The sequence below is a fragment of the Hyla sarda genome, chromosome 8 (genome assembly GCF_029499605.1).
Source record: "Hyla sarda isolate aHylSar1 chromosome 8, aHylSar1.hap1, whole genome shotgun sequence".
NCBI classification, from domain to species: Eukaryota; Metazoa; Chordata; class Amphibia; order Anura; family Hylidae; genus Hyla; species Hyla sarda.
The window spans coordinates 94815133-94839229 of NC_079196.1; the positions used below are offsets into that span (position 1 = coordinate 94815133).

The window sequence follows — 24097 nt, forward strand, 5'->3', positions numbered from 1 at the left end:
GTGATCTCGCCCTTGTGACTCCTGGGGGGCATCTGCGGTGTGAAATATGCTGTGGATGCGCTCTATGTGACCCTACACTGCGTCCCGTTCATACTGTGTTTCCGCAGTGTTAGAGGTATCCGTCAGCATCACGTCAAAAAGAATGATGCTGACGTATACTGTAGCAGCTCCATTTATTTCTGATTGAGACTGCCACAGTATACATTGGCATCCCTTTTTTGACATGACAACGGACACCTATACTACAGAAATGCAGTATGAATGGGGACTATTCATATAATGATGCCCTGAAAGCCAAAGGGGGCTCCTCTCCTTCTTGGTCCTACCAGGCAGTCAGGCAACCAGATATGGCTTAAGTAGTGGTACTACCCAGCCCGGGACGTACACGGTGATAAAATATGGGCGCTTTTCCTCCATTTCAAAAGAGACTTGCCAAAATGATGTCCCACAAATAAAGTGGAATTTGTGGAAAAAAAGCTAATTGCTATTTTTTCCACTGACTTTGAAATATTTCTAGCCACACAAAAAGGGCTCAACATACTCACTTTTGACCTAGGTGAATACTTAAGGTGGTGTAGTTTCGAAAATGGTGTCACTTCTGGAAGTGCGGCATTGTTCTGATAGCTAGAATGCTTTGCAAGATGAAGTGCGGCCTATAATTTGTATAATGATATCCTGAAAGCCAAATGGGTCCCACCTCTCCTTTTGGGTCCCACCATGTGGCCATGCAACTAAATATGGCCTAAGCAGGGGTATTAACGAACACGGGACGAACAGCGTAATAAAATATTGGGTGCATGTTCTACTTTTCAGATGCAATGTACAAAAAATATGTCCCAAAAATGATGCATTTGTGAAAAAAAAAGAAAATTTACTTTTCAAATTTTCAAAATTTCAAGTTAAATTGTTAGACTTTTAATTAATTTAAAATGTTAATTAAAAACATAAAAAATGCGGTCAAAATAATGAAGACATCTCTAAGTTTAAGTTTCATAATCTATTTGGTCAGTAAGTATAAATATATGCAACCTATTAGTGTTAAAATAGCAAAAAATCGTACGTTTTTTTAAAATTTCATGTTTTTTTGCATTGTAAAAAAAAAAAAACTACAAATGACTTCGGCTTACTTTTACTATGTACATGAAGGACAACTTGTGACAAAAAACAATGTCAGAATTATCGTGATTGGCAAAACGTTACCAGAGTTATTCTCTAATAAAGACAGACATCCCCGATTTGAAAAAACAGGCCTGGTCTTTCTTGTCATGTGAGCTGTCATGTGATTGTTACCCAGGAGGTATCAGTGACCAGGTGACTTAAGGGTGACCAATGGGACCCCACCAGAGTCTCCCCCATAAAAGCCCTGAGAGAAGTCTCTTCTCTCTCCTAGTTCCTGAGTCTTTGCTGAGGTGCAGTCGAGCCTAAGAGTGTGTCTGGAGTCATAGGAGGCCTCAAGTCAAGTCTGCAGCCGCAAGCTACAAGTCTACAAGTAAGCTAAAGTCAGAGCTTAGTCTGTCTCCAGTCAAGTCAAGTCAGTCACTGTCATCTATTATCAAGTCAATATGGCCTGCACTAAATTGTCCAAAACCACTGCAAGTCCCAGCAAGCCCTTAAAGGAGAACGCCGGTATGGGTGGGAAAAAAAAACTTATCCCCTATCCTAAACAACTTATCCCCTATCCCTATCCCCTATCCGAAGGCAGCACTCCAGCCCTGCCATAGAAGTGAATGGAGGGGGTGTGTCAGCCGCAGCTTCGGCTGTGGTCAAAAACGCTCGGCTCCTGCATTGAGCAGGAGCGAGCCGGGTCCCTGTACAGGAGAATCGTGGGGGGCCCCAGCTGTCGGACCCCCGTGATCTAACACTTATTCCCTATGCTTAGGATAGGGGATAAGTTGTTTTTTCACACCCATACCAGAGTTCTCCTTTAAGGTCTCTGAAGTCACTGGTCACCTCCGTGGCCCTGGCTGCACTGCATAGGCTGTACCATCTGTCACTCAGTAAAGTTACAGTTGTCCGTAACTTGGCGTCGGAGTCATTATTGCCCCCGTGCCTAGCCCAGGATCCAGCGGTATACCTTCGGGTGGAATTGAGGATAAACCACGCCCTGGCGTCACAAATACAAGGGGTTAATTCCATCTGCCCTGCATCTCACACCCCATACCACAACTTTTGGCGTGCTACGAACAGGATACGCCCCATCAGTCCCCAGAGGTGACACCTCTTCCGCAAAGAGCCGCCCTGTGTTGCACAAGGGAAGATTTTGCCAACCGGACCAAAACAGGAAGTTCCCTGGGTGCAGCCATATTGGAAGCTCAGGCTGTTGCGTTCGTCTCTGCGATTATCTGTCAAACACCCGCTGCAGCACAGATTTTGCAAACACCAGTGATTGCCAGTATTAAGTCTCCGGTGTTAGTAGCTGTCAGTCTTAACCCTATAGTGCCTGCAAGTCTGGTCACAAGACTATTCACAACCAAGTGCCTGCAAAATAGAGGGGGAGCATCCATTACAGTACCCCCATTAGTCAAGTTAAAGCCGCTGCAGAACTTCAGTAATCATCTTAAAGGGGAACGCACCTTATTCTTCTTAAAGCGACAGCGCACTCAAAAAGCAACGGGATGTCTGAACCCAGCACCACAAATCAACCGGATGCCAGCGCCCCTTCATCTCCAGCAGCAAGGTCATCACCTGCTTGAAAAGCCAGGTTTCGGCTCCCCCTGCCTCCAGCAAGCATCAAGAGTCCTGGTGTTTCAATGTCTGCACCGGTATTCAAGGGGAATCCTGTCCTCCCTACCTACAATGGTACAATGGAGACCACTTCACCCTTAGGGATTTCAAAGAGAGGATCCAGAGCTTGTTTGTCTTTTACTCTTTCCCTGCTAACCAACAGGTGCAACTGTTAACAGGACAACTCCAGGGATCGACACTAGAGGAAGTCCGCACCTGGCCAGCATCTGAGAAGGCGACAGCGGAGCAAATCTTTGAAGGACTGTACCAGGTATTTGAGTTACATTCTCCAGCTGAGGTACGTCTCCGGCTGTATGAAAGGCCACAAAAGCAAGGTGAGACCTTGAGAGCATATGCTGTAGCCCTACAGAATGCCCTAGAGACTGTCCAAAAATTAGTTGGTATAACCCCCGAGCAGGGCAACAAGGTGATAATGGACAGATTTATTGATGTGGCCCTTAACAAATGGGACAAAGCCCAGCTGAGAATGTTAGCAGTCCAAAACTCCCCTATGGCATTCCCCGCTTTCAAAAGGCTGGCTATCCAAGTAATTGAGTCCGACGCTGAGTCCAAAGATGTTTTTACCCCCCTTGCACCTTCTCAGGGGCCCACAGGGGCGACGATCAGGCCTATACCGCCCCATTCAACTGTCTCGGCCGCAGTCCAAGCATCATTGTCAGTCATTACGGCTTCAAACTTACAGAGTGTTAACCTCTTAAGGATGCAGGGCCTGTACGCCCTGGGCCCGGTCCTGGTATATAACGCGTCATACCGGGTTGGTCCTGGAGGCTAATGAAAGCTGGGACCCTGGGCTAATAGCGTGCGGCACCGATCGTTGTGCCGTGCACTAGTAACCCTTTAGACGCGGCGTTCAAAGTTGATCGCCGTGTCTAAAATGAAAGTAAAAGCTTCCCGGCAGCTCAGTCGGGCTGATCGTGACCATCGCTGTGAAATCGCGATGCCCCAATCAGCTAGAACACGAGCGGCGGTCCCCTTACCTTCCTCCGTCGCGACCAATCGACGATTGATTGCTCCAAGCCTGAAATCCAGGCTTGAGCAATCGACCGCTGATAACACTGATCTTTGCCGTGTCAATGCACGACAATGATCTGTGTATGAGATTGGTATGTGCAATGTTATAGCCACTAGGGGGCTATAACACTGCAAAAAAAAAAAAGTGTGAAAAAAAAAGTTAATCAACATCATTTAATACCTTCCCTAATAAAAGTTGAATCACCCCCTTTTTCCATAATTTTTTTTTTTTAAATAAAAACAAATATATGTGGTATCGCCATGTGTGGAAATGTCTGAACCATAAAAATATATTGTTAATTAAACCGCTTGGGCATTGGCGTACGTGCAAAAAAAACTAATGTCCAAAATAGCATATTTTTGGTCACTTTTTTATATCATGAAAAAATTAATAAAAAGCAATCAAAAACTCCGATCAATAAATAAATGGTACCAATAAAAACTTCAGATCATGGCGCAAGAAATGAGCCCTCATAATGGCCCATATGTGGAAAAATAAAAAAGTTATAGGGGTCAGAAGATGACAATTTTAAATGTATACATTTTCCTGCATGTAGTTAGTATTTGTTTTAGAAGTAATACAAAATCAAACCTATATAACCTAACTTACTTATAACCTAAGTAAGGTATCATTTTAACCGTATGGACCTACAGAATAAAGATAAGATATAACTTTTGCCAAAAAATGCACTGTGTAGAAACGGAAGCCCCCAAAATTTACAAAATGGCATTTGCGGTGGATATTTTGGTGAAACGACTAATGTCACTGCAATGCAGAATTGGTGGCGCAAACAAATAAGCTATCATATGGAATTTTAGTAGCAAAATTGAAAGCGTTATGATTTTTAGAAGCTGATGAGGAAAAAAAGGAAAATGGAAAAACCCTGCATCCTTAAGGGGTTAAACAAGACCTTGAACAATTGACTAAGACTATCAATGAGATCGCCACCCAGCCTGTTCCACTCTCCTGTGAGCAATCCTTGCCTAGAAAATCCCCTTCTGCTCCTGCCCCATGCAATCCCAATTAATGTGCTCCTTCAACCGCTTGGTATTCTGGGAGTAACAGACCCTTCTGTACTTACTGTAACAAGTCCGGCCACTGAAAAATGCACTGTTAGGGTTTAAACGGAATTCCCTCTGGGATCAAGGACCGGCCCTCGGGAGAAAAGTCTCAAAGAAAAGGCTCAACTTCAGAATTACCTAAGTCAAGACTTTCACTTTATGTTGCCTCCTGCCCCTATGTAAAAGTGATTGGAGAAGGTGTACCGTTGGAGGCATTGATAGATACAGGGTCACACGTGTCTACTATACCTAAAAGTGTTTTCTATCAGCATTGGGATGCTAGTTTATTGTGTCAGCCTGATGATGTTAACTTCAGAGTAGTAGCAGGTAATGGACAACCACTCCCCAGACATGGATACTCGGAGCAAAGAATTCAGTTGGGAGAGCATGTACTTACCGGGCAGGGAGTGATAGTAACTAATGTGACAGATAAGGGGTCTGCTGAGTTTATATTGGGGATGAACATCATGAAAATATGTTTTGCTGAAATATTAGATGCCTTGCATGCCTCTCTTTCCCATCTGTCCCCTTCAGGCCAGCGGGCTGCGCAGCATCACTTGAAAGTCCTACAGGTGGAGCAGAAGTTTGCCGACAAGCAAAGTGAAATCTGCAGAGTACGAGTTCAAGACATCAGGTTGGTGACCTTACAACACGGAGACCATCATCTGATGTTGTGCACGTTCCGGAGTCAAGAATAGGGACTATCAAGCCTTGCTGGAACCGATTCAATTGGAGGATCATCCTCTTGTTCGAGCTGCGAGAAGCCTTGTCACTGTCACCAACGGGAGAGTCCCGGTGCTGTACCTCCTAGAGTTGAAGGACATTGTGACAGAATATCTGGTGGCCGACAGCGTGCAGCTCAAGTGGCCGAAGGATCCAGTGTGAGCCCTCCAGAGCCCTGGTGGGCGCAACTCCCCGTTGGAGACGACACTACCGCTATGGATCAAGTCAATGGAATCATCAATGTCAACAAGATGTACCATGAGGCTTTCAGCAGGCACCCCCACAGACTTCGGGCAGACTTCAATGATCCAGCACCGAATCCTCACAGGCGACAGCCCACCTTTCAAAGAAAGGTCGTGCCAGGCATGTATCAGACTGTCAAGAAGATACTGGCCAACATGAAAGAGGCAGACGTGATCCAAGAAAGTCAGAGCCCCTGGGCGGCACCACTTGTCCTGGTCAAGAAGGCAGACAGAACCATCTACTTCTGTGCCAAGAATCGAGGAGTCACTCACGGCCCTGGACTTAACCAGCGATTATTGGCAAGTGCCCTTGGCAATGGAGAATCGGGAGAAGACCACCTTCATGACACCCATGGGGTTGTTCGAATTTAAAAGTATGCCGTTTGAGCTGTGCAATGCCCCTGCTACGTTCCAGCGTCTGATGGAAAGGTGCCTGGGTCATTTGAATTTCCAAAGTGTCTTGTTGTACCTGGAAGATGTCATTGTGTATTCCAAGTCTTACCAGGAACACCTCAGTCACCTGTCGGACGTCCTTCAAGTCCCAATCAAGCATGGATTGAAGATTAAACCATCAAAGTGTCATTTGCTCAAACCTCAAGTCCATTACTTGGGTCATGTTGTCAGTGTAGAGTGAGTCCAGCCCAATTCCTAAAAAGGTGGAAATTGACAAGAACTGGCCTACCCCGCGCACGATGAAAGATGTCAGGAGTTTCCGGGGATTTGTCGGCTACTACCGCCGCTTCATCACACACTTCTCCCAGATTGCAGAACCCCTCACAGCTCTCCTGCGGGGTATGGCGAAGGAGAATTATAATGAAAGACTACCAATTGAATGGGTCGAAGAGCAAGAGACATCTTTCCGAGCTCTTAAACATTTATTGACAGAACCACCCATCCTGGCGTATCCAGACTACAGTCAGCCATTTAGGCTATATACTCATGCCAGTTTTGAAGGTCTGGAAGCTGTCCTATCCCAAGTCCAGGATGCACAAGAGCGAGTTATTGCTTATGCCAGTCATAACCTGCGAGGAGCAGAGAAGGACTATGCTAATTACAGCTCATTCAAATTGGAACTTCTTGCCCTGGTCTGGGCCGTGACCGAAAAGTTCAAAGACTATTTGGCAGCCACGCCATTCACTGTCTACACGTATAATAACCCGTTGGCCCACCTGAACGCTGCCACGTTGGGTGTCATTGAACAGCGATGGGCTTCAAGATTGGCCAATTACAGCTTCACTATCAAGTACAGGAGCAGCAAGTCAAACGTCAATGCCGATGTACTATCTCGAATTACTCCCGGCGAAGAACCACTTGTCGAAGACGTGTGGGAAGACGTGGAGATGCCCCCATTTTATTAATGGTTTGTGAACCAGAATGTTGTAACCGCCCTGATGGATTTTTTGGTAAAAATTACACGTTCTCTTTATTCTGTTGGTCCATACCATTAAAATGATACCCTACTTACAGTATATAGGTTTGATTTTGGCTTATTTCTGGAAAAAATCCTAACTAGATGCGCGAAAATTAATACGTCTAAAAGTGTCCTCTTCTCACCCCTATAACTTTTTAATTTTTCTGCATACGGGGATGTATGAGGGCTCATTTTTTTTGTACCGTGATCTGAAGTTTTATCGGAACCATTTTTGTCTTGATCGGACTTTTTGATCGCTTTAAATTTTTTTTTTTTTTATGATATAAAAAGTGACCAAAAATACGCTATTGTGGACTTTGGCATTTTTTTACATGTACGCCATTGATCATGCGGTTTATTTTAAGATATATTTTTATAGTTCAGACATTTACGCACGCGGTGATACAACATATGTTTATATTTATTTTTATTTACATTGTTATCGGTGGTCGATTGCTCAAGCCTGAATCTCAAGCTTTGAGCAATCAATCGCCGATCAGACATCGAGGAGGAAGGTAGAGACCCTCCTCGCGTCCATACAGCTGATCGGGACACTGAGGTTTAACCGCAGTGGTCCCGATTAGCCCGACTGAGCTGCCGGGAAGGGTTTAATTTTACTTTAGACGTGGCAATCAACTTTGATCGCCGCATCTGAAGGGTTAATAAGGGGCATCACCGCGATTGGTGATGTCCGGTATTAGCCACGGGTCCTGGTCACTCATTAGCAGCTGAGACTGACCCGATATGACGTGCATGACCCGCGTTATTTTGCAGGAGCCGGCGCAGGACGTAAATATACGTCCTGTATCGCAAAGGGGTTAAAGGAGTACTCCACTGAATTTTTTTATCCCTTCATTTGCCCTGTCTTCTTCTGAATTTTGTGGCCCAACACGTCAGACTGGGATGAGCTTTTGCTGCAGCAATGTCGCGCCTTGGCTACTGATAGGCTGAGCGGCAATATTACAGGCCTGGGCCCAGCTTTCTTCCTGTTACCGAGCCCTTGCCTCTGGTACCTTTCTCTAGCCAGGGATGACCAATCAACAGGTAAAGTGTTCTAGTCAAGGCAAGGTGCAAATAGATAAATAAAGTGCATGAAAAAATTCACACTACTGTGTGTAGTACTGCTGCTCAGTCCCATTCACTTCAATGGAGCTGAGCCTTAAATGGGTATTCCAGGATTTATTTATTTATTTTACTATGCTTCAGGGGCTGTAAAGTTAGTGTAGTTCATATAGTGTCTGTACCTGTGTTTGATGGTGGCCTCACAATTCTTCTGTGATTTTTGCCCCAATGTTTATTTTTAACAGCATAAAAAATGACTGATGTCTCCCAGGTTGCAGTGCTGGCCGAGACATTACATCACTAGTGAGGTGATGAAAGGGAGCCTGTCTTTGCTTCAATGGGTGGTGTGACCGGTGGGTGGGAAGGAGATCATTCTGAAAGGAATTGTAGCTTGGCAACAGCTGGAAGCACCCTGGTTAGAAAACACTGGTCTATTGCACAGAAGGAAGCACACGTGTGAAAAAAAATAGCTTGGTCCTATTTGTTTAGGAAAAACTTCTAACCTTTGGGCCCCTTTATACACGTGTATTACTAATGCAATACACATGTATTATGGTACCTGCCCCCTTATACCACTTCTCTTCATCACTGACTGTTAGGAAGTAGAAGAAAAGTCCTCACCTGCCATCCACTCTGTATCCATATCACTTCCTTACTCCTTGGCCCCTCCCCATCTACGACAAAGCAAACATGATCAAAGCAGAGGCTAGAGAAAGGTACCAGAGGCACGGGGTCGCCCTTAGGCTGCATTCACACTATGCTTGTAGCCTACGGCTGCCGGGTCCGGCTAGGACATTTTAAAACCATGGTATTCTATGGTTTTAGGTCCAATCACAAAACTGGATACGTGGCAAAAAAAAATTAGCCGGCCGGAGTCACTGTGTAACTCTGGTCAACTCATTGAAGTGAATGGGTTTTGGCGGTGGTGCGGCTGGGATATGGGAGCTCCTGGTTTTGAAATCTCTCAGCTGGATCCGGCAATCATAGGCTGCAAACGTAGTGTGAATGCAGCCTTACTGAAGAAAGTGTCCCAGCTACTTGCCAGAAAACCAGGGTGTTAAAAATTGGCCTAGGGAAAGTGCAATAATACTTGAGATTGATGAGTTAGGGTGGAGATAGGTAAAGTAAGGTATAGTGAGGGCGCCACTGCACCTGGCTACTATACACTTTACCATCTCCAGGAATAAAATTATGGAGATTGTGGCACTAGGTGTCACAACTGCATTGATGCAATTTGTTTGAATCTATGTCATTTTCCTAGATGGGATATATGCCAATTTTCAGTGACAGTACTTTCTGTTGAAGTTTTTTTTCTTTGTATATCTTACCCATAGACAATTGATTAATAGTTATATTTTATGGGTAATATCGGACCCCAGATTTTGTTTGGATTGAAAAATGTACATATATGCCACAGGATTTCAGGGGGTTAAAAGGAGACTGATACAGTATGGTATGTCTAGTTCAGAGCCTGAGGGAGACATGTGTGGCTCAGGTATTGTCCCTTTGTGATTCTTGAGGTTTGTTGTCATGCACATGATGTTTGAATCTCTGTTTGAAACAATTGCCCATAGCAGCTCTTCGATTTCAGATCTCATTTTGTCCGAGCCCTTTTAAAAATGAAAAGAGCAATCTGTTATATTTTATTATTTAAGTTGATATCATTGATCTTTGGTTCAGTGATTTGCGACAGTGGCACAATTGTAATTGTGTTTTTTCTTCCAGTTCTCAAACACTCTATTCACACCATGTTTTAATACAGTTGGAGCCATAAATGTGAACAAAGTAAAAAGTTATCCAGACATATACTGTGTAGTATCTATTGGCTCATAATGTTTCTATACCAGAGATCCTCCTCCCAACACCTGACTGATCCTTCTCCCAACACCTGATCTGAACTATTAGCAACTGGACACCCAAGTGTGCCCACACAGTGTGCCCATCCTGTACAGTATATATATATATATATATATAAATTGAAAAAATCCGCAGCACTACTCAGCCCAGTCCATTAGTGGTGCCAGCGCTCCAACCTGATCAGGGTTCCTTGTAGTATAGAAAATCCAACAGCTGCATTGAGACATGAACAAATAAATGCACTTTATTTAATTTGAGTGCTGCGCTTGTTGGATTATATATATATATATATATATATATATATATATGTGTGTGTATATATATATATATATATATATATATATATATATGTTTATTCTCTATTTTTAACAGGACCTGATGAAGAGAGGAGTTGACCACTATGTGTTTTTCTGAACACATTTGCCATGCGCAATTATTCCATCCACTGGGAAGTGAAGCCACAAGCCGACTTTTCTATAGGATTTTTTGCCATAACTTCATGATGTGCATCTTCAAGTCCTTCAAGCCGTTGGCTGTTTGGGCATGCTGGGAGTTGTAGTCTTGAAACATCTAGAGAGCCACTGTTTGGAGACCACTGGTCTAAGCTAACTGACTTGTACTTCTACATTGTTTGTCCATTCCTGATGTACCCTCCATTCATTAACCCATTTACCGGGTTTTTATCTTGATATTTCTATGTTATTTTATCATGACAAGTGCACTATAAAACTATTGGTGCATGAAGGGTCTGTAAGAAACAGTCTTATTTTATACTCCACACTGGTGCTAGTTCTTAAGACAGTAAAGTTCCTTTTCCATCCTTAGAGGTTCAGTCTCAGTGTTATTGTATAAGATGAATTCAGGTAGAAGACAGACATGGTCGCACATCTACAAACTTGCACAATGATCTAATTACTTCTCAGCATAATATCAAAAACTAACAGGTTGTTAGTATATAAGTTTTGATCAAAAAGTACAAAGCCCACTCGCCACGTCAAGGCCACCTATTTAGAGTGGGTCCCTAGCATAAAATGGCGTAGCACTGGGCGGCGGCCACCACCGTCGTGACACCAGTGCCCACAGGGGGAACGACCCACTGGCAGATAGTCATAAGATAGTCCTCTCTGTCCACTAAAGCATATATTTGGCCTCATTTACTAAGATTGTCGGGTTTTTACTAGTGGGAAAAGTTGTTTCAGACATGCAGGATTCCTCTCTATTTACTATTGGGAAAAGTCGGGAACATTTTCTGACCAGCTTTTTCTAGGTCGATATTTCCAGCCATTTACCCACAGGATTTTCTGTGAATTCCATAGTAAATCCGTCGGGTTGTGAAACCACGCCCCTTTGGCCAACCACGCCCCCTTTTATGACAGACCACGCCCCTTTTTCGGGTTTGACGGGTTTGTCAGGCGCACACTGTCGCACACTGGCGCAGACATGTCTCAGACAAAATAACCAGACAAAAACTGGTCGGTTTCAGCTTAGTAAACGAGGCCCATTGTGTCCATAGTAAATACAATTCTATCCAAAGGAAATGTATTCCTGCTGTTATAAGGGACCCCCACCAAAAAACTGCTCAGATTGCTCGAGCAGAAAAGGATTAAATGGAGATTTTGTGTAAATGAATTGGTACATGCGGTGGCTACGGTAATGTGTCAGACTATGATGAGGGTAGTAGTCCCTGATGTTACGCCGAGCGCTCCGGGTCCCCGCTCCTCCCCGGAGCGCTCACAGCATCCTCTCATTCGCAGCGCCCCGGTCAGACCTGCTGACCGGGTGCGCTGCAATATCACTCTCAGCCGGGATGCGATTCGCGATGCGGGAGGCGCCCGCTCGCGATGCGCATCCCGGCTCCCGTACCTGACTCGTTCCCCGTCTGTCTTGTCCCGGCGCGCACGGCCCCGCTCCTTAGGGCGCGCGCGAGCCGGGTCTCTGCAATTTAAAGGGCCACTGCACCACTGATTGGCGCAGCAGGCTTAATCAGTGTGTTCACCTGTGCACTCCCTACTTATACCTCACTTTCCCTGCACTCCCTCGCCGGATCTTGTTGCCATTGTGCCAGTGAAAGCGTTTCCTTGTGTGTTCCTAGCCTGTGTTCCAGACCTCCTGCCGTTGCCCCTGACTACGATCCTTGCTGCCTGCCCTGACCTTCTGCTACGTCCGACCTTGCTCTTGTCTACTCCCTTGTACCGCGCCTATCTTCAGCAGTCAGAGAGGTTGAGCCGTTGCTGGTGGATACGACCTGGTTGCTACCGCCGCTGCAAGACCATCCCGCTTTGCGGCGGGCTCTGGTGAATACCAGTAGCAACTTAGAACCGGTCCACCAACACGGTCCACGCCAATCCCTCTCTGGCACAGAGGATCCACCTCCTGCCAGCCGAATCGTGACAGTAGATCCGGCCATGGATCCCGCTGAAGTCCCACTGCCAGTTGTCGCCGACCTCACCACGATGGTCGCCCAGCAGTCGCAACAGATAGCGCAACAAGGCCACCAGCTGTCTCAACTGACCGTGATGCTACAGCAGCTATTACCACAGCTCCAGCAACAATCTCCTCCGCCAGCTCCTGCACCTCCTCCGCAGCGAGTGGCCGCTTCCGGCCAACGATTATCCTTGCCGGATAAATTTGATGGGGACTCTAAGTTTTGCCGTGGCTTTCTTTCGCAATGTTCCCTGCACTTGGAGATGATGTCGGACCAGTTCCCTACTGAAAGGTCTAAGGTGGCTTTCGTAGTCAGCCTTCTGTCTGGGAAAGCTCTGTCATGGGCCACACCGCTCTGGGACCGCAATGACCCTGTCACTGCCTCTGTACACTCCTTCTTCACGGAGATTCGAAGTGTCTTTGAGGAACCTGCCCGAGCCTCTTCTGCTGAGACTGCCCTGCTGAACCTGGTCCAGGGTAATTCTTCTGTTGGCGAGTACGCCATCCAATTCCGTACTCTTGCCTCCGAATTATCCTGGAATAATGAGGCCCTCTGCGCGACCTTTAAAAAAGGCCTATCCAGCAACATTAAGGATGTGCTGGCCGCACGAGAAATTCCTGCTAACCTGCATGAACTTATTCATCTTGCCACCCGCATTGACATGCGTTTTTCCGAAAGGCATCAGGAGCTCCGCCAAGATATGGACTTTGTTCGCACGAGGCGGTTTCTCTCCTCGGCTCCTCTCTCCTCTGGTCCTCTGCAATCCGTTCCTGTGCCTCCCGCCGTGGAGGCTATGCAAGTTGACCGGTCTCGCTTGACACCTCAAGAGAGGACACAACGCCGCATGGAGAATCTGTGCCTGTACTGTGCCGGTACCGAACACTTCTTGAAGGATTGTCCTATCCGTCCTCCCCGCCTGGAAAGACGTACGCTGACTCCGCACAAAGGTGAGACAGTTCTTGATGTGAACTCTGCTTCTCCACGCCTTACTGTGCCTGTGCGGATATCTTCTTCTACCTTCTCCTTCTCTGCTATGGCCTTGTTGGATTCCGGATCTGCAGGAAATTTTATTTTGGCCTCTCTCATCAACAGGTTCAACATCCCGGTGACCAGTCTCGCCAGACCCCTCTACATCAATTCTGTTAACAATGAAAGATTGGACTGTACCGTGTGTTACCGCACGGAACCTCTCCTAATGTGCATCGGACCCCATCACGAAAAAATTGAATTTTTGGTCCTCTCCAACTGCACTTCTGAAATTCTTCTCGGATTACCGTGGCTTCAACGCCATTCCCCAACCCTTGATTGGTCCACAGGAGAAATCAAGAACTGGGGTACTTCTTGTCACAAGGACTGTCTTAAACCGGTTCCCAGTACTCCCTGTCGTGACCCTGTGGTTCCTCCTGTATCCGGTCTTCCTAAGGCTTATATGGACTATGCTGACGTTTTTTGCAAAAAGCAAGCTGAGACTTTACCTCCTCACAGGCCTTATGACTGTCCTATTGACCTCCTCCCGGGTACTACTCCACCCCGGGGCAGAATCTATCCTCTGTCTGCTCCAGAGACTCTTGCCATGTCGGAGTACATCCAGGAGAATTTAAAAAAGGGGTTTATCCGCAAGTCCTCCTCTCCTGCCGGAGCTGGATTTTTTTTTTGTGTCCAAAAAAGATGGCTCCCTACGCCCTTGCATTGATTACCGCGGACTTAATAAAATCACGGTAAAAAACCACTACCCCTTACCTCTTATCTCGGAACTCTTTGATCGCTTACAAGGTGCCCACATCTTTACCAAACTGGACTTAAGAGGTGCTTATAATGTCATCCGCATCAGGGAGGGGGACGAATGGAAGACTGCATTTAACACCAGAGATGGACACTTTGAGTATCTGGTCATGCCCTTTGGCCTGTGCAACGCCCCTGCCGTCTTCCAAGACTTTGTTAATGAAATTTTTCGTGATCTCCTATATTCCTGTGTTGTGGTTTATCTGGACGATATTCTGATTTTTTCTGCCAACTTAGAAGAACACCGCCAGCATGTCTGCATGGTTCTTCAGAGACTTCGGGACAATCAACTTTATGCCAAAATGGAGAAATGTCTCTTCGAATGTCAATCTCTTCCTTTCCTAGGATACTTGGTCTCTGGCCAGGGACTACAAATGGACCCAGATAAACTTTCTGCCGTCTTAGATTGGCCACGCCCCTCCGGACTCCGTGCTATCCAACGTTTTTTGGGGTTCGCCAATTATTACAGACAATTTATTCCACACTTTTCCACTATTGTGGCTCCTATCGTGGCTTTAACCAAGAAAAATGCCAATCCCAAGTCCTGGTCTCCCCAAGCGGAAGACGCATTTAAACATCTCATGTCTGCCTTTTCTTCTGCTCCCGTGCTCTCCAGACCTGACCCATCTAAACCCTTCCTATTGGAGGTAGATGCCTCCTCAGTGGGAGCTGGAGCTGTCCTTCTACAAAAAAATTCTTCCGGGCATGCTGTGACTTGTGGTTTTTTTTCTAGGACCTTCTCTCCGGCGGAGAGAAACTACTCCATCGGTGATCGAGAACTACTGGCCATTAAATTGGCGCTTGAGGAATGGAGGCACCTGCTGGAGGGATCAAAATTTCCAGTTATCATATACACTGATCACAAGAATCTCTCCTATCTCCAGTCTGCCCAACGACTGAACCCTCGCCAGGCTAGGTGGTCGTTGTTCTTTGCCCGTTTTAACTTTGAAATCCATTTTCGCCCTGCTGACAAGAACATTAGGGCCGATGCCCTCTCTCGTTCTTCTGATGCCTCTGAAGTAGAGGTCTCCCCGCAACACATCATTCCTCCTGACTGTCTGATCTCCACTTCTCCAGCCTCCATCAGGCAAACTCCTCCAGGGAAGACCTTCGTTTCTCCACGCCAGCGTCTCGGGATTCTCAAATGGGGACACTCCTCCCACCTCGCAGGCCATGCGGGCATCAAAAAATCCTTGCAACTCATCTCTCGTTTTTATTGGTGGCCGACTCTGGAGACTGATGTTGTTGATTTTGTGCGGGCCTGTACTGTCTGTGCCCGGGATAAGATTCCTCGCCAGAAGCCTGCTGGTCTCCTTCATCCTCTGCCTGTCCCTGAACAGCCTTGGTCACAGATTGGTATGGACTTTATTACGGACTTGCCCTCATCCCGTGGCAACACAGTTGTTTGGGTGGTCGTTGATCGATTTTCCAAAATGGCACATTTTATTCCTCTTCCTGGTCTTCCTTCAGCGCCTCAGTTGGCAAAGCAATTTTTTGTACACATTTTTCGCCTTCACGGTTTGCCCTCGCATATCGTCTCGGATAGAGGCGTCCAATTCGTGTCTAAATTCTGGAGGGCCCTCTGTAAACAGCTCAAGATCAAATTAAACTTCTCTTCTTCTTATCATCCCCAATCCAATGGGCAAGTAGAAAGAATTAATCAGGTCCTGGGTGACTATTTACGGCATTTTGTTTCCTCCCGCCAGGATGACTGGGCAGATCTTCTACCATGGGCCGAATTCTCATACAACTTCAGAGTCTCCGAATCTTCTGCTAAGTCCCCATTTTTCGTGTTGTACGGCCATCACCCTCTTCCCCCCCTCCCTACTCCCTTGCCCTCTGGTTTGCCCGCTGTGGATGAAGTGACTCGTGATCTTTCCACCATATGGAAAGAGACCCCAAATTCTCTTTTACAGGCTTCATCCCGGATGAAAAGATTTGCCGATAAGAAAAGAAGAACTCCCCCCATTTTTGCTCCCGGAGACAAGGTATGGCTCTCCGCTAAATATGTCCGCTTTCGTGTTCCCAGTTACAAACTGGGACCACGCTATCTTGGCCCTTTCAAAGTCTTGTGCCAGATTAACCCTGTCTCTTACAAACTTCTTCTTCCTCCTTCTCTTCGTATTCCCAATGCCTTCCATGTCTCTCTCCTTAAACCACTCATCATTAACCGCTTCTCTCCCAAACTTGTTTCTCCCACTCCTGTTTCTGGTTCTTCTGACGTCTTCTCCGTGAAGGAGATTCTGGCCTCCAAGACTGTCAGAGGAAAAAAAAAATTTTGGGTGGATTGGGAAGGTTGTGGCCCAGAAGAGAGATCCTGGGAACCTGAGGACAACATCCTAGACAGAAGTCTTGTCCTCAGGTTCTCAGGCTCCAAGAAGAGGGGGAGACCCAAGGGGGGGGGTACTGTTACGCCGAGCGCTCCGTGTCCCCGCTCCTCCCCGGAGCACTCGCAGCATCCTCTCATTCGCAGCGCCCCGGTCAGACCTGCTGACCAGGTGCGCTGCAATATCACTCTCAGCCGGGATGCGATTGGCGATGCGGGAGGCGCCCGCTCGCGATGCGCATCCCGGCTCCCGTACCTGACTCGTTCCCCGTCTGTCTTGTCCCGGCGCGCGCGGCCCCGCTCCTTAGGGCGCGTGCGCGCCGGGTCTCTGCAATTTAAAGGGCCACTGCGCCACTGATTGGCGCAGCAGGCTTAATCAGTGTGTTCACCTGTGCACTCCCTACTTATACCTCACTTTCCCTGCACTCCCTCGCCGGATCTTGTTGCCATTGTGCCAGTGAAAGCGTTTCCTTGTGTGTTCCTAGCCTGTGTTCCAGACCTCCTGCCGTTGCCCCTGACTACGATCCTTGCTGCCTGCCCTGACCTTCTGCTACGTCCGACCTTGCTCTTGTCTACTCCCTTGTACCGCGCCTATCTTCAGCAGTCAGAGAGGTTGAGCCGTTGCTGGTGGATACGACCTGGTTGCTACCGCCGCTGCAAGACCATCCCGCTTTGCGGCGGGCTCTGGTGAATACCAGTAGCAACTTAGAACCGGTCCACCAACACGGTCCACGCCAATCCCTCTCTGGCACAGAGGATCCACCTCCTGCCAGCCGAATCGTGACACCTGATAATGTGTCATGTTAACCTGTGATTTCTCTGTCAACCCCACAATTATTTTTCGCCGTATGAGACGCACTTTTTATTCCCCAAAACTGGGGGGGAAGTTGGTGCGTCTTATGCGGCGAATACACACCTATCGGGTCCGTCCCGGCGGCCATCAACGGCCGGGACCCGTGGCTAATACAGGACATCACCGATCGCGGTGATGCCCTGTATTAACCCTTCAGACATGGCGATCAAAGGTGACCGCCGCGTCTGAAGCGAAAGGGACACTAACCCGGCTGCTCAGTCGTGCTGTTTGGGACCGCCGCGGTGAAATCGCGGCATCCCAAACAGCTTACAGGACACCGGGAGGGAACGTACCTGCCTCCTCGGTGTCTGCTCCGGGATCCCCTGCATGGCCGGCGCTCTCCTTCGACGTCATCACGTCGTCGCGCACGCCATCCAATAGGAGCGGCGTTTGTAGTGACGTGATGACGGCGACGGAGAGCGTGGATCCCGGGGAAGAAGACCTCCGGAGCGTCGGGGACACCACGGGGACGCGGCGACAGCGATGGAGCGACATCCAGGGCAGCGGTGACAGGTCCGGAGCGGCGGGGACACATGAGTATTACCTTCTACCAGTGGTCTACAACCTGCGGACCTCCAGATGTTGCAAAGCTACAACTCCCAGCATGCGGGAATGCTGGGAGTTGTAGTTTTGCAACATCTGGAGGTCCGCAGGTTGAAGATCACTGTTGGGTTCAGAATCTTTTTTTTCTAGATTTTGCACCTTTAAAATTGGGTGTGTCTTATATGCCGGTGCGTCCTATAGGGCGAAAAATATGGTATCTTTTTTCTAAATTAAGCTGTTTCCACATACAAAGCCCAGAAGTAAGATCGCTGTAGCCAAGATTCTGATATGCGACTTTGATAATACAGATCTCCCTTATTGAAATTATGGCTAATAACAAAAACCAATAGTGGTCCCCATACCATCCAAAACATAATCCTGTCTGGCTGCAGCATCATCTTAGTCCTAGCTGAAGCACAGGCTTGGACAAAATCCAGGAAGCGAGGATGAGACTAGCACTCCTCTGTGCCCACTTCTGTCCTGTCTGTCCTGTCTGAAAACAGAGAGGAGTTGGTTACAGAGCAGTTTTTAGTGATTGGATGAAGACACCCAGCACAGCAGAGTTGGAGGAAATGAATGCATGGTGAATGAGGGCGGACTCAGACGCTTTTCTCAGACAGGCCCCTTCCTGAACAGTGGATGTCATAATGAGTGAGCAGCACACCAGAGGGATTTGTGAGCCAAATAAAGAATTTAGGCACATAAAAAGACATGTAAAGAATCTGCATGACCTAGTGAGTAACATGAGCATAATTTTTTTCTGTGATATGACAAGTAAGCTTTCAAGGCTATCTAGCTTGCAAGCTCTAATGTCCTATTTGCTGAAACTGCTGTGAGGTTGTAAACAGTGGAGTAATGCAATGTGAAGTGACATACAATCCATTCAGCAAACATTTTATACTTTCTCCACCTGAAGCGTAGCAGCTAATGTATGCTGTTAAATCTATTATAAAGTAACCTATTGATAAATGTTGGTGCCTCGCGCTTTATAAATCATATAGAAGCTTACCATCAGAATGATCCTAGAGTTGTAAAGTTTGTAGGCATAGAACAAGTTAATTGTCCAAGAAGTGGAGGAGATCGGCACAAGCTACTACTCCACCCAGAAGCTAGATGGATCATGAAACTTGAAGCGTTAGGTCCACTAGGCTTAAATGAGCAGAATCAGTTAAAGGGGTATTCCAGGCAAAACCTTTTTTTATATATATATCAACTGGCTCCGGAAAGTTAAACAGATATGTAAATGACTTCTATTAAAAAATCTTAATCCTTCCAATAGTTATTAGCTTCTGAAGTTTTCTGTCTAACTGCTCAATGATGATGTCACGTCCCGGGAGCTGTGCATGATGGGAGAATATCCCCATAGGAACTGCACTGCTCCCGGGACGTGAGTCATCAGAGAGCAGTTAGACAGAAAACAACAACTCAACTTCAGAAGCTAATAACTATTGGAAGGATTAAGATTTTTTAATAGAAGTAATTTACAAATCTGTTAAACTTTCCGGAGCCAGTTGATATATAAAAAAAAGTTTTGGCCTGGAATGTGATGTTTTTAACTGTTTTATGGATTCACGATATGTCACTAATGGTTTTACTTATTTACTTAATGGTTTTATTTATTTGTTTACTGGTTTCTATGGTTACAGATTATGTTAAAAGCACGTACCTGTAGCGGGATGACATCACCAGAGGCCTGATGAAGCACCGACAGGCGTGAAACGGCCGCTGTCGTCCAGGTGAGACATCCCTGCTGTTTGCTGCTCTACACGTTGCACTTTGGGGATGCCGCTGTAAAATTTTGGTCTTCTATTGTACAGGAGACATTGCTGAAATAAAAGCTGCATGAAGATCCACCTGGGTGAGTGTGATCTCCATTTCTTTCCCTATGGATTGTTTTCTAAGGGGCTTTTCACATTGAGCCGCACCACCAGGGTCCTTCCATCCCCAATATTCCAGTGCATATTGTAGACTCTCTCTCTCAGGTGCTGGTCATCATCTGCTGGAACGGTGCCAAGTGCAGGATTCTGTTTTCTAGGACCTATTGATAAATGTACACTGCTCAAAAAAATATAGGGAACACTCTGGGTGTCCAGAGCATGGAGTCCAAGTAACTCCGAGTCAATCACACTTCTGTGAAATCACACTGTCCACTCAGGAAGCAACACTGAATGACAATCAATTTTACATGCTGTTGTGCAAATGGAACAGACAACAGGTGGAAATTATTGGCAATTAGCAAGGCACCCCCAATAAAGGGGTGGTTCTGCAGGGGGTAACAACAGACCATTTCTCAGTTCCTATGCTTCTTGGCTTATGTTTTGGTCACTTTTGAATGCTGACGGTGCTTTTACTACAGTGGTAGCAGATGGAGATGGAGTCTACAACCCACACAAGTGGCTCAGGTAGTGCAGCTCATCCAGGATGGCACATCAATGTGAGCTGGGGCAAGAAGATTTGCTGTGTCTGTCACCATAGGGTGTCCAGAGCATGGAGGCGCTACCAGGAGACAGACCAGTACATCAGGAGACATGGAGGAGGCCATAGAAGGGAAACAACCCTGCAGCAGGACTGCTACCTCCACCTTTGTGCAAGGAGGAACACTGTCAGAGCCCTGCAAAATGACCTCCAGCATGCCACAAATGAGCATGTGTCCACTCAAACGGTCAGAAACAGATTCCATGAGGGTGGTATCCACAGGTGGGAGTTGTGCTTACAGCCCAACACCATGCAGGATGTTTGGCATTTGTCAGAGAACACCAAGATTGACAAATTTGCAACTGGCGCCCTGTGCTCTTCACAAATGAAATCAGGTTCACACTGTGCATATATGACAGACGTGACAGAGTCTGGAGATGCCATGGAGAACGTTCTGCTGCCTGCAACATCCTCCAGGATGACCGGTTTGGCAGTGGGTCAGTAATGGTGTGGAGTGGCATTTCTTTGGGGGCCACGCAGCCCTCCATGTGCTTGCCAGAGGTAGCCTGACTGCCATTAAGTACCAAGATGAGATCCTCAGACATCTTGTGAGACCATATGCTGGTGCGGTTGGCCCTGGGTTCCTCCTAATGCAAGACAATGCTAGACCTCATGTGGCTGGAGTGTATCAGCAGTTCCTGCAAGACGAGGGAATTGATGCTATCGACTGGCCCGCCCGTTCCCCAGACCTGAATCCGATTGAGCACATCAGGGACATCATGTCTTGCTCCATCCACCAACGGCACATTGCACCACAGACCTCCCAGGAGTTGGCGGATTCTTAAGTCCAGGTCAGGGAGGACATCCCTCAGTAAACCGCCACCTCATCAGGAGCATGCCCAGGCATTGCAGGGAGGTCATACGGGCATGTGGAGGCCACACACACTACTAAGCCTCATTTTGACTTGTTTTAAGGACATTACATCAAAGTAGGATCAGCCTGTAGGGTGGTTTTCCACTTTGATTTTGAGTGTGACTCCATATCCAGACCTCCATGGGTTGATACATTTGATTTCCATTGATAATTTTTGTGTGATTTTGTTGTCAGCACATTCAACTATGTAAAGACGAAAGTATTTCATACGATTTAGTTCATTCATTCAAATCTAGGATGTGTTATCTTAGTGTTCCCTTTAATTTTTTTAAGCAGTGCATTTTGAGCAGTGCAAGCTGATTTTTTTGAGCAGTGCAAGCTGATACCCTATCTGGAAATGCCAGTGACAACCAATATAAGTAGGCCACAAATCCTACAAAGGATGGGGTTGTCATCTAACTTTTCCAGAAATAGATATAATAGAAAAGTTATACAGTGATCCCTGAACTTACAATGGCCTCAACATACAATGTTTTCAACATACAATGGTCTTTTTGGCACCATTGTAACTTGAAACCAGACTCAACATACAATGCTACGGACAGTCCGGATCTGCAAAACATGTCAATGGCTGAAGGAACCGACCAATCGGCATGGGCATTTCACTGGTAAAACACCCGTATTCCTAAAGTACATGCACTGACTGGCTGTCTGGTAGCGCCCCCTACAGAACAGGGAGGTACTACTCTTTGCCTGTGCCAGGGATAGCTGCTCCATGTGGGGGAAGCTCCATTTTACTTTTTTTGGGATACTGTGTGTACTATACAGGACCCTGAAGAAGCTCCTTTGCTCTACATACACAGTGATTCACTTTCCAGCAGCTCTTTCTTACTTTTATATGTAAGGATTTGCTTTATCTGTATTAGTTATCTACTTATTTTTCTTTAATCCTCTCTTTTTCCTATTTTTGGATTACATTTTGGGGCTTCAGAACCAATTACAAGGTTTCTACAGCGTTATGGTCTCAACATACAATGGTCGTTCTGGAACCGATTAATATTGTAACTTGAGGGACCACTGTAATACTATTGGCATGCAAATATTTTTCAGACTTCTAGAAATTCTCCATGTGTAAACTGTATTGTTATCCATATTGTCACTTGGCTTATCAGTTGTCATCCATGCACTTTGAAAGTGTATATATTCATACAGGTGTGGCCAGCAATGTATTATATCTTTGGGTCAGATTGAACAAATTATTCTAAATTATTTCTAGATTAGAAACTGTTGGACTAGAAGGGAGAAACTAATGTATTCATATTATGTAACAAGCAACATGTGTGTTATAATTATCTTTAATAAGAATTGTTAATACTAAAACATTTGACTTGTAAGGACTTCTAGGTTATTATTTTTTGCTTTTCGAAAAAGACTTCTGACCACCTCTAGGTCATGCATTAATACTTAATACAAAGAAGACACAGGGGGTATCTACCCCCTCATTTTCCCCCATTTATGGTAGGGTCACACACAGCGCATCCACAGCATATTTCATACTGCAGATGCACTGCTGGCAGAGCATCTGCAGCAGGGTAGCTAGGTGTGTCCACTCTTGACTGCCGGTGGAAAACCAGAGCTACCTGACCGCAGCTTGGAGCTCGCTCTGCACTCGCTTTGTGACTGCCGGCGGCTGGCCCATCTGCAGCGTGAAATATGCTGTGGATGCAATGTTTGTGACCATTCCCTAAACCTCCTGATTGGAATAAAGATGACAATTTTGATATGAATATTCAAATTGTAGTTCCAAAGTAGCTGTCTACTTAGGAATCTCCTACACACTGAGCTACCGGCTGCGCCTAGTGCCTATGTTAATGGCCATGGTTTTTTACTGGCGATTCACTGATAATTGCCTAATTCATCTGCCATCCGAGCCTCATGGCTTACCGAATGTCATGACTAGAGAGCGGGTGCCATTAAAAGAGATAGCAGATGGAACTTGGCCAGGGAAGTGCATTACAATAATGTGATAAAAGCTGGCCAAATGTGAAAACTGGCCAAACGTAGGGATCTCAGTGACTTTACAAAGGGCCAAATTATTACGACTAGAATACTAAATCAGAGAACTCTCCAAAACCACAAGTATTCTGGTGTTTTCAGTATGCAGTGGTTAGCACTTTCCATATGATATGATGAACTGGCAACAGGGACATGTGGTAAGATGTGCAGACTAACCAGTTTTGTCTGATTTCTCTAGGACAGGGGTTCTCAACCGGTGGTATGCGTACCCCTAGGGGTACACCACGGGTTGAGCGGGGGTACGCTAAGATGGAGGTGGGGAGAGGGATAATGGCAAAAGGGGATCAGGATGAGGGGATGGAGAGAAACAATAGCACAAGGCATTAACATGTAGGGGGATAATGGCAAAAGAGGATCAGGGGGAGGGGGGCATATGGCACAAGGGTATTAATATGGAGGGGGGATAGTGATAAACCCTCCCCCCTCTTCATCTTAATCTCCTGTGCTATTATTCCTCCCTCTCTCTGATCCTCATGCATCTTTTCCTGCCTCCATCTTAATACCCTTGTGCCATATTGGATAATAATGACACAAGGGGATTAAGATGGAGGGGGGAAAAATGGCACAAGGGGGTCAGAGGGAGGGGAGAATAATGGCACAAGGGGATTAATCTGGATGGGGGGGGGTTGATTATCCCCCTCCATTTTAATCCCCTTGTGCTATTATTCCTCCTCCATTTGAATCCCCTTG

The 24097-nt window shown here is 46.4% G+C and overlaps 1 protein-coding gene across 6 annotated transcripts in view; it reads left to right on the forward strand.

Annotated features, from left to right (window-relative positions):
• Positions 1 to 24097, forward strand: part of MAP3K13 (mitogen-activated protein kinase kinase kinase 13) — a 165504-nt gene that overhangs the window by 37990 nt on the left and 103417 nt on the right. For 5 of the 6 annotated variants that reach the window (XM_056534161.1, XM_056534162.1, XM_056534160.1 and 2 more), the window contains 2 exons: positions 19689 to 19778; positions 19860 to 19900. The gene's annotated coding sequence lies outside the window, so the exon portion shown is untranslated. Of the gene's footprint in view, positions 1 to 19688; positions 19901 to 24097 lie in introns of all 6 variants that reach the window. The other variant, XM_056534163.1, reaches the window with a different exon arrangement.